The sequence below is a fragment of the Talpa europaea genome (genome assembly GCF_964194135.1).
Source record: "Talpa europaea genome assembly, chromosome: 15".
Taxonomy (NCBI): Eukaryota; Metazoa; Chordata; class Mammalia; order Eulipotyphla; family Talpidae; genus Talpa; species Talpa europaea.
In genome coordinates, this window is record NC_140083.1 from 42,157,918 (window position 1) to 42,176,021 (window position 18,104).

The window sequence follows — 18,104 nt, forward strand, 5'->3', positions numbered from 1 at the left end:
AGGCAACCCATCCTCATAGCCCTGAGGAATGTAGTGTAGTGACTTCCAAGGCAGGTGTTGGGTCACGGCTCCTGGCTGAGGTCCTATCCCGCTCACTGCTCTCCGTGCAAAGTGATCTGTGTTCTATAGGGCACATTACAGACCTCCTAAGACTCACAGGCCTGGTGGACCTCTACTCCCCATGCCAAGGTGCCAAGAGGCCTACTCTGGGCATATTGACAACAACCTATATCACCCTTTTGGGTGTGGGTCTGCCAGACTTAAGTGGCCTATTTGGCCACCATTTTGTTACTTATAGTTCTGCATTCCTATACAAGGTCAGAAATGCCCAGTCAATCAATCATCAAGCCAAACCTTACAAGGTGCCTTTCAAATCAACCAAGAACAGAAAGCTTGATCACTCTGGGAAGGCTACCCAGGGGCTGATGATCGATGCATAAATGCATAAAATGTACTCCCAACTTATATATCACGAGGTATTACTGGGAACTCCCAGAGGGCCAATGACTGATGTATGAAAAGGGACCTCAGAAGCTGATCAGTGGAATGCCTCCATGGCTGGAGGTCTGGGGTATGGTTTTGGTTACACCACTTGGTTGTCAAGCAGATAAGAATTACCTGGTCAGCAGACACATGTCCCCCCCAAGCCCTAGATGACAAGAGCACATTTTTTATTTTCAACCATCTTTTCTTTTTGTCCTCCTACCTCATGCAATTGATACTGTATAATTATTCTATCAATAAAAAGGTCAGGATCTTGCTCGCTGGGCAGCATCCTGCATTGTACAGTCTGCTCCATGACTCCCACAATATTGAAGAGACATTTATAAAGTAGAATTCATATAGATTTAGGATCTACCACATATGCAGATGAACAGCAAGAGTTAAGAGAAAGGAGATCTAAGCCTGCAGATTGGGGGGCTGTAAATAATAATAACTAAGCAAGTTTAGGGAGAAGGTAGTAAGTCTGGCTTTGGAAGAGCAGAGTTTGAGACATTCAGGAGAGAAGAATGTTAGGTTAATGGAAATACAAATCTAGAGCTCAAATTATGGCAGAAGTTTGGGAAATTGGAGTAAAAAATAATTAGACATTGATCTATTCAATGCAGCAGGGAGGGGGGGTGAGCAAAAAGGGCACTAGCATGGCAGTTTGGTAGTGAGTGGGACATGTGCAAAAAGAGAAGAGTAAATGGAACCACAAAATTAAAATTTAAAAAAATATACTGAAGCCTGTGTATGACACTGGTCAACCTGTTATGGGTGAGTGACAGGTAAATGAAAGGATGGGAAAGATCTAGAAACAAGTGGAATGTAGTTTCTATCACAAAGAGACCAGCTTCTGGGGTTGTCTGATGTCTCCTGACTGGTGTTAGGGGAGCAAGTGCCAATACAAAGACATCAACACCTTGAATATTCAGCCATGATAATCCACATGGCAATTAGAAAACCCAAAGAAAGAATAAATCACATCAAATTTATCAGAGGAGGAATGATGACCCGAAAGGCTTCTTTGGAAAAGGTAAGATTTGCATTGAGCCTTAAAAGAACTCAACTTTTTAATGGCTTTTTTAAAAATTTTTTAAAAAAATTTTTATAATAGTGGGCCCTCGGAGCTTATTTAAGCCAGGTAAAGGGAGAAAATCCAGCAAGTTCTAGAAGAGGCAAGAGGCTCCAGTTGAACCATAGGAGTCATTTGAGGAATCATGAGTCCCTGACCCTATTCTTCACAATTGCATTGCACTCAGCCTCAGCACTGAGTCTCATCTGGCATTGGGCCAGGAATTGGCTCCTTGGGGCACTGCCAGAGGAGAAGAGGGTAAAAGTGTCCCCCTGCCACTACTGTCTCTTATGCTTCATAATGCTTTGTCATGATGCCAACACAAGGTTTTGCAAGCCAGCTTCCCCAGCTGTTGTAAGGAAGAATTTGCTGATGTAAGTCCGAAAACCTCAGTGGACTTAAAAAAAGGGAAGGCAGGAATTAGTTATCTTACACGTGCTATGAGGAGGTGCAGGAGGACAGACTCCAATATTTTTGAACTTTTGTAGCTTTGAGGGTTGGAAAATATGATTTGCCTTTGGATATGTCTCCCTGCCAATCCCCAGAAGTTCAGTTTTTCATTGTAAGCTTTTTAGTCATACAGATGGATGCACCCTATTTATTTGCTCTCTGGGCAATCCTGAATTGGGAGCCTAAATTCAGCTATTTCTGACTGAGATGCACAGTAGCCTTGCTGTGATTAAATGCTGAACTGTTGACATTCATTTCCCAGAATGTGGTATAAGCTTCTTGATGGTGAGATTTCTATTTTATGCAAAGAATCTATCTATTTTCTATTTTATCTTGCTTACTATATTATTTTGTGTTGCTTGAATATGTCTGGCCCTGTACTTTATTCAGTATTATTTAAACATGTAATATTGAGACAGAGGAAGGTTTGAGAAAGATTTCAATATCCCCAGGGTTTTTTTTTTTTTTTTTTTTGTGGGACCCTTGCTGGCAGCCGGGGAATGAACTGGCGCTGCAGAGGCTGCGGGCAGCCTCGCAGCCCAGTGCTTAACTGCTGCGCCACCAGGGGAAGCCCCTCCCCAGGGGTTTTTAATGGTTTAAATAAAGTATGTTTTCAAAAAATATAAATTAATACATATTTCACAAAAACCAAAAAGGTAGAAATAACCCAAGGTCCTATCAACATGTGACTGGATAAACAATGGATAAAATGTGATATACATTAGTGCATATTACTTAACAATCTTTTGGTCATTGGTGGACAGTATGTCAATAGTGGGCATGGTGTCAATAGACTATAACCTATAGTCTAGGTTTGTAGTAGGCTATATAATCTAGGTTTCTGTAATTTCATTCTATGATGTTAATATAATGACAAAATTGTCTAACTGCATTTCTGAGTGTATCCCTGTTGTTAAATAATGAGTGACATGCAATGGAGTATCATTCACCCCTGAAAAGGAACAATATTATGATGCAAGCCATACACAAATGAGCCTTAAAAACATCAGGCAAAATGAGAGAAAGATATAAATTTCCCCACATTATATGATTCCATTTATATGAAGTATCCAGAATTCAGATCTATAGAGAAGTAAGTCATGGGCTAGGGATCAGGGGGATGGATACTTAATACACACAGATTTATCACCTTGAGGTGATCAAGTTCTGAAACTAGATAATAGTGATGGTTGCACAAAACTGTGAAAGAACTTGATTCCACTGAATAGTCCAATTTAAAATTGTTAAAATGGTAACTTCTATGTGTATTTTACTATGAGAAAAATTTAAAATTTAATTCATGCTCATTATATAAAATTTATCTTCCATTAAATTAAATTCCTGGGGATTTTTAGGGTTTCCAAATAAAAAATTATATTTATACTAACAAATCATTCACCATTTATCTGAAATAAAATTTAAATTGGACAGCCCATATTTTTTTAGTCTGTGGAAATTTAGTTGTTGCCATTACTTTGAGCACTTCGGACAGTTTCTGGAACATGTGAGGTGGGTCTGTAATAAATATTTGTTACATGAATGAATATAAATATGAAAAGACAGAAATATAGAAACTGAATGATAGAAATAAAATAAAATAATTCATAGATCCACCAACAAGAACAATATTTTTTTTTTCTTGGTTGTTGTGATTACTATAGGTCAATTGCACAATCTTACCATTTTCACTGATGATTTTAACATAAGCATCCACCACATTATCAACTCTTCTAGTAAACACAAATTATAGAATTAAACAATGATGTTTTATGGAGACATAGCATAATTTACTGGCATATTTTCATATTGTCAAGTAATTAATTTTTTATTTTTTTATTTTAAAGATTTTATTTATTTATTTATTTATTTATTTATTTATTATTTATTTATACAAGCACTGGGTACAGTCAGAAGCGCGGGAGGGTGAGAGAATTCACCAGAGCCAGAGTGGGGAGCAGAGCAGGCAGAAGGACCGAAGTACACTGCTGAGGGGAGCAGCGGGCGGCAGGAGAGGTCTGCGCGCCATGTGGGACCCTCCTCCGGTGGCCGGGGAGCAGCCGGGGATCGAACTGGCACTGCAGAGGCTGCGGGCAGCTTCGCAACCCAGCGCTCAACTGCTGCGCCACTGGGGAGGCCCAAGTAATTAATTTTTTAATACTTTATATCATATATTGGTATATATGCTGCTTTCTACATCTATTTTTTATTTCCCTGAGATAAATTAATAAGAGGAGTTATAAGATCAAAAAAATATGCACTTTACAGCTTTTGAGCTGTGCTGAAATCTTGATTTCCGAAGAGTCAGGATAATTTTCACTTCTACCATTGATGAATGCAAGTGTTCATCTCCCCACTCTGGCAGTACCTTTATGACGTATTAAAATCTTTGTTGATTTGACAGCAGAAAGGTAGTATATTGTTTTAACTTATGAATTTTTAAAAAGTGAAAATTGAACAGTGTCCCAAACATTTGCCAACCAATCATTCTTCTTTTGTGACTAGCCTTTGCTGATATTAGATCTTCCTGTTTGAATTAATTTGTATGCACTTCTTATAGATCAGAGGTATGAATCCTTTGCCTGCCATTCTATTACATCAAGCCAAGTAGTCTGGCTTTTTCCAATTTTTCATTTTTTTTTCTTTTTTTAGAAAATTTGCTTAGCTGTTTCATGCTTTTTTATATTCATTCACTGGTTTGGGACACTATAGACAAATTTTCATTGTACTTGTACTTGTACAATGAGTAACTTAGTCTTGGAGAAATCACTTTAAGATGTGGTCACCAGGAACATGCTCTACCTAAAGTTCAGGACCGCCCTTTCAGATGTTAAAAATGATGGGCCTCTCTGGTGGCACAGGGAGGATTAAAGACACAGTGCTATCAAGCTACCTTCAGCCACTGTAAAATTTGATCCCCAGCCAGGGAGCTAAACACATGGCGCAGCAGACCTCTCCTATCTCCTCCGCTGCTCCCTCAGCAGTGGATTTCGGTAGACCCACCTATTCTGCTCCCTACTCTGTCTCTGGTGAACTCTCTTACCTCCTACACCTCTGGTATGCATAAATAAATAAATCTTTTTTTAAAAAAATGATGCACTTAGAACAACTCAACTCAGGTGAACTTGCTGTCCTGTGACCGCATACTAGTGCCTAAGGATTGCCGGGGCTCGGGAAGAAAATATTAGACATTCTCTTTATACTTATTGTAGATCACATAGTAAAGTTTTTATTATCTATTCACTTCATGATGTTTTAATAGTTTAACAAATAAATATAAATTGGAGGAATGGACAAATTTTTTTATCATAAGGAACAAAAATGCGTTGGAAATAACTGTAAGGTAACTGGAAAGTATAACCATTGAAAAAATGGGGCAATTAGGCCTCCCTGGTGGCCTAGGGGTTCAGTTTCAGCTCTATCATCACTAAGGCCTGAGTTTGATCCCTGGCCAGGGAGCTGACCCACATAGGGCACAGCGGACCTCTCCTGTCTCACCTGCTGCTCTCCTTAGCAGTGGATTTCAATAGATTCACCAGTTCTGCTCCCCACTCTGTCTTTGGTGAATCCTCTCACTCTCGCACCTCTGGCCTACCCTCCAGTTCTTCTACGCAAAAATTAAAAAGAAAAAATGGGACACCAAAGAAAGAGAGAACTTAATGACTTCCAAAGCTTCATTTTGCAAGACTGTTTTTCACTTACTTGAGAGTAGTTGAATGAAATCTGATTGCATGAGGAAACTTACTTAGGCAGGAGGTCCAAAGTCTGCCGGTGGTAAACCATCAATAATTATACAGCAAAAAACTTTATGATTCCATGATGGATTGATGTTTTAATCCAATTCAACTAGTTTATTTCTAAGAGATCTCTTCTTAGCAATTGTAGGAGACAAGTACACAAACAGGTTTTGTGATACAAGAGGTTTAATATACACTCTTGTACCATTATGTGATTTACAACTTTTTTCCCAAATACTTTATTGCCATTATGAACTTGCTTTATTACAAGTTTAATGCCACCATATAACTAGATATCCAGCATCATCATTTCCTCTTCCAAGTCTATCTTCAGCAAAATCCAGAGAAATGCAGTTGTGATTGCTCAAGGTCTATACCTCTTGTGGTGTCTGTCCAGTTTTGAAAGGCCATTTGTTACCCTCCACAGCAGCCGGCCCCAGCAGCCATTTTGTGAATCACCCAAAACACTATATTCTTTATGGTGCTGACCTCAAATATGGTGGATCAAATCTTTACAAGATTTGGGAGCAGATACACAGATGGCAAAAACACACAAGAAGAGAGCAGAAAGGTGGGATTATGGATTTTTCTGGAGTTTCCCATTTTTTATTTCCTATTCACCTCTTCTTTTCTGAATTCTGGGAATTCCCTTGAATCCCGTTGAATCGTGCTTTCCTTGTAATGCATCCCTTTATGTTTGCTGTTATTTATTTTAAAATTTTATTTTTATTATTGAGGGAACATTGATTTTCAATGTTTTGAGTGATTTAGGGGAATTGGTTCATACCTCCTCAGATGTAAATCACCATACCACCCCCACCCACAGTCCTCTACCCTAGACCCATTTGTTCCCTCCCCCCTTATACCACCTCCACTCTCCCTCCCCCTGTAGTGACCTTGATTCTGCAATCATTCTTCTAGGAGTTGCTGTGGTTTAGTTTTGTCAGTTCCTTTGTTTTATTTTTCCCTTGTTTTCTTAAAAGCCAGTAACAACTGGGTCTGTGCCCAGCAAGTAGAATCGTAAAGAGCACACTGCTTCCACGTGGGGTCTCAAAGCTGGCAGATGGGAGGCTGTCCAGGCTTTTCTCAGGAGACATTTTGAAAATCCAGGCACAGCTTCCATTCTGTCTAACTTAGCAGTCACCATTTCCCCATAGGTTTCTTCACATCTCTGTTACTAGTTCATGTGATTGACTAAATCACAGTTGCCAAAGTGGCAAATTGTTGGCTTGATCCGAATGAGTTATTTTTTTAATATGTTGCATGGTCAGAAAAGTATTCTCTGCAATTCATCAACTGTATTACTTTCAATGTGTCTGTGGTTCTGTGGGAGTATTTTCTCAGTGAATCCATGGACTCCTGGGAATTTTGTTTGCAAAAGTAGAGGAAAAGAGATTTGATGGAGGCCAGGCTTGAAGGTCATAAAAAGTTTCATTCCCTAATAACCTACAGGGAGAGGAGCAGAGTGCCCATCTGAGGAGCCGGAAGTTCCCATGGGCAACTGAGAGGTCAACTTGGGCGTAACTGATAGAGAAGAAAGGACTTTGTAGTCAGAATGAGAAGATCTGATGCTTCACTTCTGCAAATGCTAGATTCTGCCTAACTTGTCAGCTTACCTAATTTGATTTGAAGGATACTACAAAGTTTCTGGCTCCAAAAAATTTCTTCACAGAGTACATCACCCACTCCTACAGGAAATTCCAACCTGCTTTGATCAGGCAACTTAGGGGAAGCCAGGAATTGTCCCCAGAACATAAGCCTGAGCTGCAGATGTTATCAGAGAGCAAAGAAGAATCCTGAAGGTTCTATTGATCTTCTCTCTCTGCACGATGGCAAGCCCTAGTTTATTATTAGACTAACAAACTGTTGCCTAGGAAACAAGAGAAGAGGTGGGAATAAGGGATAAGGTTAGCGGACGTAATCCAATAGTTTGAGGTAGATGCAAAAGCTCAGGGCTGAGCGTAGAAGATTGGCACGTCTCGGCTCACATAATGACCTCTTTGTGGCTGACATGGCTGACGGACACTGAAAGAACAACATGAAGAAATGTTCCGAGGGCCGATACCAAAGTGCAATGTCTCAATGACCTCAAAAGTTTACCTTGGCTATCTTGCTGATCAGAACTAGTTATTTGGAAAATTTGTATTAATATTTGAAATTTTTCTCCTGGATTCCACCAATACTCACTAATTTACCTATGAGAACATAAGGCTCAAACTATAAATGGCTATTTTTGTCTTTTACTTTTATCTTTTACTCTCCCCCCCAACCCCCCGCCCTGCCTCCCCCCCCCCAATGTTCCCTTCGCTTTATATGAAGAGATTCACTGGCTATAAGCACATAGCTAAAGCAGAATTAGATGGGAACAGATTTACGCCCACACTGATTTACTGTTGCCCAGAAGTTAACTGATGGTGGTGAAACTGGCATGTTTTTGGACTAGGGCTGCCAGATGTAGCAAATAAAACTTTAGGACATCCAGTTAGATTTGAGTTTTCAGTTCCAATTCCAATTTAACCGTGTGTTCTGTCATTATCTGGCAGCCCTATTCTGGAACCCATGAGGAAGGTCTTTTCTCATAGAGAACTAGTCATATATTTATCTAGAAAGTAACTAAAACTAACTGATGATTCAATTGGTGAAACAATTACTGGGCACATCCTTTTTGCAAAGTATTGTGCTAAGTTGTGAAGAAATCAAAGATAACTGAAATAGGGTAACCTTCTCACAAGCTTATCATGTAAGGGAGAAAGCATTTGTGTAAATAATCACCAATAATACAGATAAAAGGAAATGTGCCAAATAGATTGTGTATTAAGATGACAGAGGAAGGGGTGATTAAATTTGACAGGAAAAATCTGGGTAAGACCTTGAGAAACATGTAGAATCTCTGTCAACAGGGGAAGACAGGGCTAACTATGAAGAGAGGCTTGGTCCTTGTTGAGAGTATGGAATGGATGAGTATCTGGAACACAGAAAGTGCTGAACAATGAGGTGATGTTGATGCTGAAAAAGTAGACAAGGACTGGATGGAGAAGGGACTGGAATGTTATGCTAATTAGTTAAGACTTTATTCCATGATCAAAGGTGTGGGTGTAGGAAGAGCTCAAGTATACTAAAATAGGAAAAGCAGAATCCACCCTGTCTTAGGATGACAAATCCTCAGCAATGTAAGGATGGATTGTTGAGGCAAGAGTTTAGAGGCAGGGAGTTCATTTTGCAGGATGATTTGCAATTATAAGCAATTACTGCCATATCAGGAATTATACTCATGATTTCATTAAAAATTAAACGTTGTCCTTTATGTCCTGAAAAGTCTACTTTCTGCTTTTGAAGTGGAGTAACGGGTCCTTCAATTGTTGCTCCTGGCCACGGATGCTGCGCTTGGCCCAGGCCTGTGTTTCTCTCTCTACTGCTGGAAGCGATGTGGGCTGCAGGCTGCAACAGCCCCCTGCATACCTAAGAGGTGCACAGAAACTCTTTGGGATGGCAAACACCCTGCACCTCCATGGATTCAGCACTTGGACTCTGTCCCCGAAGTGAAAGGAAATGCCTGTAATATTTACAGGGATTGTGAGAAGCATGAATACGGGACTCATCAAGAACTTCCTCCTCTATAGATTTGTGATTCTATTCTATTTTGCTGCTAAGTGGATCACTTCAGAGTCATGGCAGTAATACCTTCAGTTATATTGCGTTTCTTTAGTGATGACCTGTATATCTGTAATACAGACTTACTCATCATGGGAACTGAAACTCATTAGCTGTTTTCAAATACTTAAGATATTCTAATCACTGTAGTAGAAGTAATTTATATGGATTATATATTTATATGAATGATCTCATTTAGTTTTCTGACTAACCTCATAGGAAGATCAAATGTTACTAAGAGGCAGTATGGACAAGAAGAACAATGAAAGAATCACAAACATTAAAATACGAGGCACATCAAAAACGTGCAAATTCTTTTTAAACCATTTGCACTTATTAATTTGGTACAGATTAAGAAAAGATAATAACAAATGTTGATTTTGATATAGTCTCCTGTATATACCAATAGTATGAAAATTGGTAAGACTTTTCCAGAAAGATATTTATCAATAAAAGAAATCTTTATGTCCCCATGACCTTAAAAATTACATGGGGGGATTTGTGCCAGAGAAAAAAATCAGATATGAAGACAAAGATTATGGTATAAGGATATTCATTACAACATGATATTTGGGAAATAAAAAAAGACCTTAGTGCTTAGCAATAAGAAGTTTGTGAGTTGTTTTTTAATTGCTGTATGAGAAGGATGAAAGATGAAGAATGTTTTTGTTAATTCTTCAAATTTCCTTGGATAAAGAATATTACAACATTTTAAATGTTCTTCATGCAAACAAGACACTTCAAATTATAATATAAATAGCATTTCAGGGAAGTTATGTAAATTTATTTTATTTTTCTTTAAACTCTACTACAGCCATACGATAGAAGAATATGGCTTAAAAGTTCAATAGGTTTTTTCTGGGGGGGGTTCTTTAATTAGCAATCAATATTATTCAAAACATAAATTTAAGTAATTATTATATAATAATTCTTATATTTGTTCTCATGTAATTCAGCACATCAGATAAGTCTTTGCACATTAACAATGATTTTTTTTTTTTTCTCTAAGTCTTTGCCCATAGACTTGATTCAGTCATGGTGGGCAAGTTTTATTCTTTTGAAATTTTTCTTTAAAATTATGATTTTATTTCTGAATTAGAAAAGAGATTTGGGCATAAGCCAACTCATAAAACTCCTTACTTCTTCCTGTTTAGATGAAATATATATTTAAAAATTATCTCAAGCCATATCACTGCTCTAACTTGCTCCTGTTAATTCTTGAGATTTTATTTCTCCCTCAACATACACACTCGTTTCATTTAGTCTTTTCAGTCCAGTAAGCTCTCTGCCTAAATTTTGCTATCCACCTGACAGTCAAAATAACTCCTGGTTTCTGTAAGGATTAAGTCAGGAAGCAGTTTTTAACGACAACAAATTGAAACGTTTGCACAAGGAAGTGTTGCTTTTATAAGTGATGGGAAACTTCAAATTTGATTACAAGCAACCTTTGGCTTCCTATCTGTTCAACAATAGGCCATGTTGTTAAGGGCAATTTCCATGCACAGCATGTGGGTCCCATTTCTTCATCCTTAGACATGGTTGTTTACTGTTCAGTACTGCTTACGCATTTTAATCAGGCTTTTTCAATCTCCCTTAATAAATCACGACAAAGTGAATGTACCAAAACAAGAACCATTATGCAGTATTGGTTGCCCTTACACATTATTTGCTGCCCTGGAGTTTCACTCAGCACTCAAAATTTTAAAATAATGACAAGAACAAAATCCATAGCCAAGAGTATTATATTTAGAATTGCAACGTTTCTGGCTAAATACCCTCTTTGAGCTCTATTCTTTAACAGTAGGAGCCTGACTTTAAAATTCAGTTCAAGCAAGAATGACTTAACAATTGGAACCTGCCATCCCTCCTTGGGACTGAAAGTCTTTTTGATGGGATGAGGCTGACAGCCTAGTTCCTGCTTGGCAGGCATTCGCATGAAATGAGCCTGTATTAGCACAGATAAATGTTTAGACATTCAGGTATCTTGCTGACTGAGAAAAGCATAACTGGTTAAGGCAAGGGTAGGGAGGAGAAAAAGGAGTTTTCAGGCATTTATGCCTGAGTGAGAAAACACAATGACTTAGTATCTTCTGGCAACAGGCAAAAGAAACCATTGGACCCACCTCTCGTCCCTCCTTAAAGTTACTTGTATTTACTTTTACATGAACTAAGAAAACATAACCTTTATTTCCTCAAGAGTTTGTTGTTGGTGAGGAAATGCATTTTCTTAATTTTATTTTCCAGTATCGAAGACATATTATGACCAAATTATAATATTTTCAAGCCCAGGCTAGAGGTTAGAATAGCCTGCAGGAAAAAAGAGGGCAAGGGACATTGTACAAGGTAGACTTGCATTTTAAAACAGGACAGTGTTTAGAATTTCAATGCGATGAGCATCACTGACACATTTTTAAATAATCACTGGCAAGTTAGTTGCATAAATATGTACTATGATTTAAGATTGAGGAGGAGAATAGTTAAAGAATAGGAATTACAGGAAAATATTTTATATGAATAGATAGCCCCAAAACTAAGTAACGAAATGTCTATGCTTACCTGTTTTGCAAAATATCTTATGTTACTTTTTTTTTTTTTTTAAAGATATTAGGGCCTCCCCTGGTGGCGCAGCAGTTAAGTGCTGGGTTGTGAGCGCTGGTTCTTTCCCCGGCCACCGGCGAGGGTCCCACACACACACACAAAAAGATATTATTTATTTATTTTTGCATAGAAGAACTGGGGTACATCATTGCTTCCAAAAAGAGATGTTAAGTTCAAGTCAAAAGGAGGTATCATTTCACACCTGTGAGAATAGCATCTATTTTTTTTTAAAGATTTATTTTTTTATGCATACAAGAACTGGACTTCGGGCCAGAGGTATGTGGGGTAAGAGGATTCATCAGAGACAGAGTGGGGATCAGAACAGGAAGATCAACTGAAATACACTGCTAAGGGGAGCAGCGGGCGAGTCAGGAGAGGTCTGCTGCACCATGTTAGTTGTTCCCTGGCTGGGGTTTGAACTCGTGCTGCAGTGGCTGTGGATAGCTTCATAGGTTGTGTCTTAACCCCTTGAGCCACCAGGGAGGCCCGAAAATGGTACCTATTAAAAAGACCCTCAATTACAAAGTACTGTAGAGGATGCAGAGAAAGAGGAACACTTTGACATTGTTGGTGAGAATGTAAACTTGTAAAACCATTATGCAAAGTAATCTGGATTTATGTTAAAAAACTATATATGACAATATGATGTGAGCCAGCAATTGCACACGTGGGCACCTATCTATAGAATGTGAAACTATCAATCCCCAAACTGTATGCTCTATGATGTACTTTTGTAGCTTTATCTAAAATTATTAAGGCATTAAAAACAACCTAAGTGCTCACTGATAAAGAAATGAATCAAGAAAATGTGGTATATCCACATAAGAAAGATGAAATGCTGTGCTGTACAATAAAGTAGCAGGTCTTGCGGTTTTTACGTGGTCTTAAAAGGGAAGATAATTGAAATACAGGCCTATATACTAAGAAACAGGAAAAATCCCAAATAACAAGTTAATATTCCATCTAAAACAACTTGAGCAGCAGTGTGAAGAAGAAGAGTTGAGGATGACCAGTGGGTATATCAAAGCCGACGCTGCTGGTGAAGGATGAACCACAGAGAAGGTCCACAAAGTTATCTGCTAACCTGCTCCTCCAAAGCCAGAGCCAAGCCTAAAAAGGGCCTTTTTCCTTCTAGTTTTGAAAGGCTTCTTTTCGGTTCCCAGGAAGAGGGATTCCTTTTTCTTGACAAACAGTAAGCACCCTGACACAGGTGCCTTGTGGGGGAAAACTGGAATTTGTTTTTATCCCCTCTTCTCCTTCTCTGTCTTCAGCATAGACTTGACTCCCTTGAACTCAGCGAGACCTGTTGAGACCTGACTACAAAAAAGTGATTGTAAATATGTCAGGCAATCTGGACTTTCCAGTGTCACCATTGAGATGGCATCCTTCAAAAGAGCAGCTGTTCCTTTTTTACATTGTGCATCTTCAAATGATAAATCTGCCATTTTTGTTTCATTACCTGAAAGTCAGGGTTGGCTTGTGAAAAGTTGTGTTACCTTGAAGATGAGATGCACAAAGAATACAGGTGGAAGAAATGTGAAGACAAAAAATTAAGAAACACTTTGATGCTTATCCAATGTAACATGGAAAGGCATTATATGAATGATGAGTATTCCAGAATGGGAAGAGAAAGAGAAGGGTACAGACACATTATTTAAAGAAATAATAGAAGAAAACTTCCTGAACCTGGAGAAGGAAATAATTACATAAGTCATGACACTGAAAGACCACCAGGGTACCTAGACCAAATAAGACCCACATCTAAGACATATATGGACAGTTAATCTACAACAGAGCAACCAAGAATATACATTGAAGCAAGGAAAGCCTCCTTAATAAGTTGTGTTGTGAAAGCTGGACAGTTGTGTACAAAGGAATAAAACTAAACCACCATCTCACACCCTACACAAAAATCAACTCAAATGGTTGTAATACCTGAAACCATAAAATACATAGAAGAAAAAATAAGCAAAATACTCTAGAACATATGCTTCAGAGATGTCATTGTGGATTCACCTCCATCAGCAAGGAAAACAAGAACTAATATAAATAATTAGGACTACAGCAAGCTAAAAAGCTCTGCACAGCAAAAGAAATTGTTATGAAAACAAAAAGACACCCTCGTCAATATTTTCATACCATATATCTGATAAGAGGCTGATATCCAAAGCCTACAAAGAACTCATACAACTCAACAAAAAGAAAACAAATAATCCAATCAAAATAAGAAGAGGTAAATAGGTGCTTCTCCAAATGCAGATGACACATGAAAAAAATGTTCATCACCACCTGTCATCAGGAACCCAAAATCACAATGAGATCCCACCTTATATCTGCAAGAATGGCCCATGTCAAAAAGACTAAAAATAAGTCAAGACATGGGAACCCTTGTACACTGTGGTAGGAAAGTAGACTCGTCCAGCGTCTAAGGAAAACAGTATGGAGTTTTCTCAAAGGATTAAAAATGGATCAGCCATATGATATCTATCTAACTGAAGAACACGAAAATACTAATTCTAAGGGAAACATGCACTCCCATGTTCACGGCAACGCCGTTTACAATAGCCAAGCTATGGGAAAAACCCAGAGCTAAAATACAGATGAGTGGATCAGGACGATGTGGTCTATATGCACAATGGAATACTACTCTTGCTGTTTGTGGCAACATGTATGGAGCTGGAGGGGATGATGCTATGTGAAAAAAGGGAGAAAGAGAAAGACAAATACTGGACAGCATCACTTAGATGTGGAATATAGAGAAACCAAAGTTTCAGATCAAGCCAAACTAAGTACTAACCCTAGAACTGAGGCTACTGGAGGGGGATGAGGAAGGGCAGGGGTAAGAGCAAGGTGGGGAGGGAGCAAGAAGTAAAGGAATCCAAAAATACGCCTAAAGAAAGTAAGTACAACAGGAAAGAATGAATACAAAAGCAGACATCATTGAAATTGAAAGCAAAGATATATAGATGAGCAAGTTGTTACAACCATACAGGTGTTAAAAATACAGTATTTATTTTGTTTGGAAGAACTGGGCTGTATGCCATTGGTGCAGGGTGTGTGGGGGGTGTGGATTAGGGGGCATGTTGAGAGGATTCACCAAAGACAGAGTGGGGAACAAAACAGGCAGATTGACTGAAAACCACTGCTAAAGGGAGCAGCGGGCGAGACAGGAGAGGTCTGCTGTGCCATGTGGGTCAGCAACCTGGCCAGGAATCTTACTCAGGCCATAGAGGTGATAGCACTGATACTTAACCCCTAGGCCACCAGGGAAGCCCAGGATATTATTTAATACAAACATATTTAGAAATGACTTAACAGAGGAGGGCAAAATTGATGGAGAGGATATAAAAGGGCAAACTTGGTGACAAAATAAGAAAGTCAAGGAGATGTAATGTATCCCACAGTTTCTATAATTAATGACACGGTATTATAAATTTGAAAGTTGCTACAAAAAGACCATAAGTAGATTTATTGTGATGGTCATTTTGCAATGGATACAAATGTTATGTTATACACTGGAAAGTAAAATAATATTGTGTGTCATTTATACTTTTAAAATATTAATAAATTAAAATATTGAGGCAAAACAGATATGTCCTTGGACAATATATTTGGTTTCATACTGACCCCCCCAAAGAAAAAAATCTAAATTTTCTTATAGTTATTTAGCAATTAAATTTTAATTTAAAATATTCCTACTGGGGGCCTCCCTGGTGGCACATGGATTAAAGACAGCATTATCAAGCTATTGCCAGCCACTACAGCACAAGTTCGATCCCCCTGCAGGCCAGGGACGAATCCACAGGGCACAGCAGACCTCTCCTGCCTCACCCACTGCTCCCCTCAGCAGTGGATTTCAGTAGATCTGCGTGTTCTGCTCTGCATTCTCTCTGATTATCTATGGCTTATATCCCAGTTCTTGTATGCATAAATAAATAAATCTTAAAAAAAAATCCCTATTAAGAAAGCTCCAGGCCGTCATGTATTTATTAACAAATTTTAAAGCTTATTTATTTATTTATTATTTTTTTTTAAGATTTATTTATTTATGCATACAAGAGCTGGGGTACAGGCCAGAGATGCAGGGGATGAGAGGATTCACCAGAGACAGTGTGGGGAACAGAACAGGCAGACTGACTGAAATGCACTGCTGAGGGGAACAGCAGGTGAGACAGGAGAGGTCTCCTGAACCATGTGTGTAGCTCCCTGGCCGGCTGGGATTGAACTCATGCTGCAGAGGCTGCATATTGCTTCATAGTGCGGTGCTTAACCCGTTGCCCCACCAGGGAGGCCCTCTAAAGCTTATTTAAAGAAGAAATATTTTCATTCCTACAAAAGTCTTTCAGAAAACAAAAAGAATTTTATGAACTCATTTTATCAAGCCAGCGTATCTTCAATTCAAAATTTGAAAAGAACTTTACGAGAAAAAAAATTAAAAGCAATCTTACTTGTAAGTATGAATAAAAACAGCAAAGTATGCATGAAAATACCCAAAATGGTCAATAAGTTAATTATGTCATAAACAAATTGGGTTTTCAGGAATTTCAGTTTAGATTTAATTTACAAAGAAACATATAATTTGCCACTTTAAAGTAAAAGGAGAAAAATTGTGTGATCCTTTCAATAACCTACAGAAAAATCCAACCTTCACTTACAATTTTAAAAACGTTTTTTTAAATCTAGAAATGGTTTACTAGTAGAATTTCCAAAAAACTCTACAGATGGCATTATACTTAATAGTGAAATGCTTAAAACATTCTTAAAATACAAAACAAGACAAGGATGACTCTACCATTGTATCTATACAATACTGATCTGGAGACATTAATTTTCTTTTATGTGGATATAACAGAATGCCCTATTACACATGGATTAAATAATGAGGACACTTAAAAAAAATTTATTTATTTATGCATACAAGAACTGGGGGATAGGCCAGAGGTGTGGGGGGTGAGAAGAGTCACCAGAAACAGAGTGGGGAACAGAACAGGCAGACTGACTGAAATACACTGCTGAGGAGAGCAGCCAGTGAGACAGGAGAGGTCTGCTATGCCATGTGTGTAGCTCCCTGGCCACCGGGGATCAAACTCATGCTGCAGAAGCTGCAGATAGCTTCACAGCGCTGTGCTTAACCCCTTGCGCCATCAGGGAAGCCCGAGGACACTTTTTTAACCTCACGTAACAGAAACTCTATTCAAAAGCTCTAGGACTCTGGTGGCTTGGTGATATTGTCAAGGACCAAGCTCTGTCTGCTGTCTCCTTCAGGTTGGCCCTTAGACCTATCCTCTCAGCTCTCACAGGATGGCTGTTACAGCTTTAGGAATCAGAGAAACAGAACAACAACCAAAGAAAAACTGTATTGCCTCCTATTGTCTACCCGACAGAGAGGTTACCCTGTCCTAGAATAATATCTCTGGCCCACATTCTTCACATCCTATAGGACTGGAGTGAGTCACAGACCAACACCTAGCTTCAACAAAGTCAGGAGAATAGTTGGTATTTTTGGTTTCTGGATGGGTGTGAAGGGTTGTCAAGAAGAAAAAGACAAATAACAGGTTGAGAATGTTTTATCTGCAGGGAACAGTAGGCAGTGCAGTCATGCTCCTAATATGTGATAATGCTGGGATTTGAACCAGGCAACCTGACTTTAGGTTGCTTTGTATGTGCCCCTGTGCATCCTCAGCCTGGCATACAACTTTGACAATAATGCATTTTAATTATTTTTTTCCCTTACATTTTGTAGTCCCCATAGTTCTCCTGCCACCCTATCACCTGTGAACCATCACCATATTTCCTTGTGTTCTACCCCCCCCCCCTTCTGACCCTCCTCTCCTCACCTCCTTTGTTGAATTCCTCAGAGGATTCTTCTCTAGAATCAAGGAAAACAAAGAAGATAAACAGCTGGGACTACATCAAACTAAAACACTTCTGTACAGCACAAGAGACAATAATTAAAATGAAGAGACACCCTACTGAATAGGAGAAAATATTTGCACACCATATGACAGATAATGGACAGATAATGGATCTACAAAGAGCTCACACAACTCAACAAAAATAAAGCAAACAATCCAATCAAAAAATGGGCAGAAGAACTAAAAAGCAAACAACCC